Source organism: Podarcis filfolensis, assembly GCF_964270895.1.
Source record: "Podarcis filfolensis genome assembly, chromosome: 4".
Taxonomy (NCBI): Eukaryota; Metazoa; Chordata; class Lepidosauria; order Squamata; family Lacertidae; genus Podarcis; species Podarcis filfolensis.
This window is the reverse complement of record NC_139607.1, coordinates 29,798,356-29,802,076: the sequence shown is the minus strand read 5'-3', so window position 1 is coordinate 29,802,076 and position 3,721 is coordinate 29,798,356. Positions and strand designations below refer to the sequence as shown.

General features: G+C 41.4%; 1 long non-coding RNA gene across 1 annotated transcript; it reads right to left on the bottom strand.

Moving 5' to 3' along the window:
* Positions 1–452: 452 nt before the first annotated feature.
* Positions 453–3,427, bottom strand: LOC310762120. The gene is made up of 3 exons (XR_014547877.1): positions 3,286–3,427; positions 1,146–1,225; positions 453–589 (listed from the first exon to the last, which is right to left on the bottom strand). It is a non-coding gene; the product is annotated as an uncharacterized lncRNA (long non-coding RNA).
* Between the last annotated feature and the right edge of the window lie 294 nt (positions 3,428–3,721).

The window sequence follows — 3,721 nt, the reverse complement described above, 5'->3', positions numbered from 1 at the left end:
GTGGCTTTACGTTATCTCAGTGACGTTTACAGCAGCCTTGTAAGGTAGTCTAGCATTCTTATCCCTGTTTTGCAGCTTGGGTGGGGAAGAGGCTACTGCTGAGAATGTGACTTCCCTCAGAAAACACAGCCCTATAAATTTTTACTCAGAGCTAAATCCCAATGGGTTCAATGGGTCTTAGTGGGTGCAGGATTGCAGTCTAAGGCCATCTACCAAGCTCGGGTGTGTAGCCATCTTTTGTGAAATCATTTTAATAGCACAGCATTTAGATGGATCCTGTACAGTTTATAAATGAATAAATACCTTTTGGTATGTGTTTGTTTTTGTGTGTGTATTCCTCTCTTCAGTGCATATGCATCACAAACTTTTGGCAGGCTGCAGGCTAGAGAAACCCTCTCCTTAAATGTGTTGTTTTGAAAGTAACATTAATTTCATTGGGACTTACATTCAGCTCCTATATTTATGATCCGGGTGGAAAGTATTTAATTTCAAGTCTTCGATTTGCAATATTCTGATGTCTTCTGAAATTCTGTGATGAGGAGTAGAAACCATAGTTACCCATCTCTCTGCCTCTCTCTCAAAAGCAGCTCTGAGCGTGGTAAAAAAACAATGTAATACTTTTTTTAAAGCATACAAATGTTATATTACACAATGGACTGGTTTACAAAGGGTAAAGAAGGAGTGGAGTTAAGTATATATTGCAATGAGACTTTTATTTTCCAAAGGATCAATGGGATAAATCTGGGCATGTTATGTAAATATGAATGTGTATGTGTGTGTGTTCAATTTTCATCAAAGAGAAGAATCAGTTCTGTCTGATAAAACTATTTTCATACATATTTTGCCTGGTTCAGGCAAGCATTTACATGACTTCCCTAGAGCATCAATTCCCAAAATGCCACAGTTCTAGGAATGAAACATAATTAATAAGTCGTACATTTGAAATGTGTAATATTATATTTTTAAAATAGATTTGTTTTGGATCAAGCATTGTCTTCAGTACGGATCATATAGAAAGGTATCTCCCCCCGTGACCCATGTTACTTTTGCACAATGCCATTCGAAATCCACTGTCGAAAACATCAACACATATAGGTAACCAATAGCCCAGTTCTGAAACAATTTCCATTTTGGGATGGTTTTACCTTTAGCAACCCACATCCATTGCAAGATCGACTTCTGCCCTTGTAGTAATTCTCCCCCATTACAATATTTGCCAAGAATCCTGGAGAGGAGGATAGAGTAGAAATCTAGGCTGAAAGAGCACCATATATCAGTTTTTCAAGAGAAAAACTTTATATAAGGAGAAGGCAAAAGATAATCTTTTCCTGTGATCTCTAAGCATACTATTTTAAGGGTTGCATGCGCTCTCTCTCTCTCTCGCTCTCTTAAAAAAAACACCTCCTGATGCTGATTCCTTTCAAGCCAAAGTTTCAAACCAACTCTGCCTGAATCCAGAATATAACTGACTGCCCTTCTCAGAGTGCTAATAAAGGGTTACACTGGCTTTAATGAAAATGTACTAGGTTCACATAATTCAGTAGCTAATTAAAAGCGCGGCTGAAAGCCGGGAGCACAGATATTGTTTATATTGATAGCTATTGTATTACTTCGGTATATAATGCAAGCCTCTTCAGCTGACTGATGCCCAAAGGAGGGACTAACAAATCGCTCAGCTGGTGGTTGACATTGGTCCTGAAGAAAGCTAGCAAGGAACACTCTGCTGCCTTTTCAGAGCCTGAACACCAGCTGTCACCCAGCTATGGGTGCTGAAAAGCCGCTGTCACTTCATCCAAAGGGATTTACTTGGTCAGAAGGGAAAATTTAAATACAAAGCATGCAGCTAAGAAGCTAGTGAAAAGGATTATGAGTGCACAGGAGCACATGTGTATAAGACACTAATACATCTTTAGGAAATTTCAGATTCCCCCAAAGCCTGGATTAATGCCAGAGGCAGGGTGGTATACGTAGGCAAGGACCTTTTACCGTTAAGTTATTATCTCTCAGCTCATTCAGTGTTAGAGGTCTCTCATTTAAGGGGGGGGGGGAGAAAACGTTTCCCCTGCCCACCACCCTCCCATCATCATCCTCCCCTCATCCTTCAAAAAAGCTGAGCAATTCCTTCCTGGCCTGCTCTAAATGAAAGTGATAGGCAACACCTATGGGCATATACCCTATTTCATTTTTTATTTTTTTTACCATCCGTGGCTTATTTGGCACACATGGCCCTGAAACCTCACAAAATTGTAGCACGAAAGAAGACAGGTGTCTCGATTGCATACAGCAAATGGCGTGCGAGCATTAATGGTGGCAACAGAGGAGAGAGGTGCATTTTATTACGGGAGCTCTGAGGTAAATATGTGGCCGGGTGGGAATCCTGACTGAATCCATTGCTGGTATTCATAAATAAAATTGCACAGTGGACAGGGATCGAGCGTTGTACCCTATAGAGCCTTGGGAGGCGAGTTGTTGTTTTGTTCTTTCTTCGAAACGGAAAAACAGTAATAACAATAATGCATTTAACAATTTGTGTATTTAGCCAGCTAAATGCACGGCAGTGGGTTTCAGCTCAACCCCACGTCGCTTTGACTGGGGTGAGGCACTTTTCTTCCTGCTGTGAATAGAGCTTCTGGCCTGCCCGGCTGGCGGCAAGAAACTAAGGAGAAGAAGAGAAAGTGCCAAGCTGTTTATAGAGGAGGAATGGAGAAAGGGAACCGTAGTGGAAGATACAAATACTGGACCCTGTGAGAAGAGTTATAGAAGACATTGCTGCAGTCAGTCTGAACAAGCAGTTTTGACCTTGCCTCCAACATAGGCAGTGTTACTAATTCTAGAATGAGGAAAAAGTGGTGGTGGTGGTGGGGTTTGAAGGATGGGCCCTGTGGGAGACACGGTGACTTGGAAAGGACCATGAAATAATGGTAACGACAATAATGAAGATAACCACCAAAATAAATAAATAAAATGTAATATGACTGCATGTGGGGTTTTTATTTTGGGTGGGTGGGTGGGGGGAGAGGCAGAAGGTGGGAAGCAGAGAAATTCCTGTTAACAAGTCCATAAGGATGTTAATGACATGTGTGGCACAAAGCCTTGAGATTTAACAAAAGTGCACAGAGCTCAAAGCAGCTGCCTTTAGAGGTCAGTAGAACATCGCTGCAGTATTTACAAATTTTCCACGAAGGATTAGAAGTTAGGCTTAAAACCTTTATAGAGATACACAGATGTACACACAAAATCTCTCTCTCTCTCTCTCTCTCCCTCCATATATATATATATACGCACACACGTAAATCATTCCAGAGGATGCTGTATTACTGTTATCTAAATTTCTTCACATAGACTATCGTGTATCTGCCCCAGCAAAGCTGATTAGTGAGCAGCTTGATTCTGACACATCCTTTATGCCAGCCCCAAGCCGCCTAGCGCAGCCACCTTATTCACTGTGGAGACAGGCCTGAAGCAAGATTGTAACACAACATATGCAAATGAGATGAGCCTCACACCACTTAAAATGAGATGGCTATAATATGTAACAGCTTAATGTGCCCAGGGACGTGATTGATGCCCTTTCCCCCATCTCTAAAGAGCTTTGGGTTTGGCTTGAGACACCCTTTCAAGCCATATATGTTTATTTCTTTTTAACATCATCTTTCCAGCAATGCGTTTCCCCCTTTCTTTAATCCTACATGTTGCGTGCGCCCCTCTGTAGATACAAGTA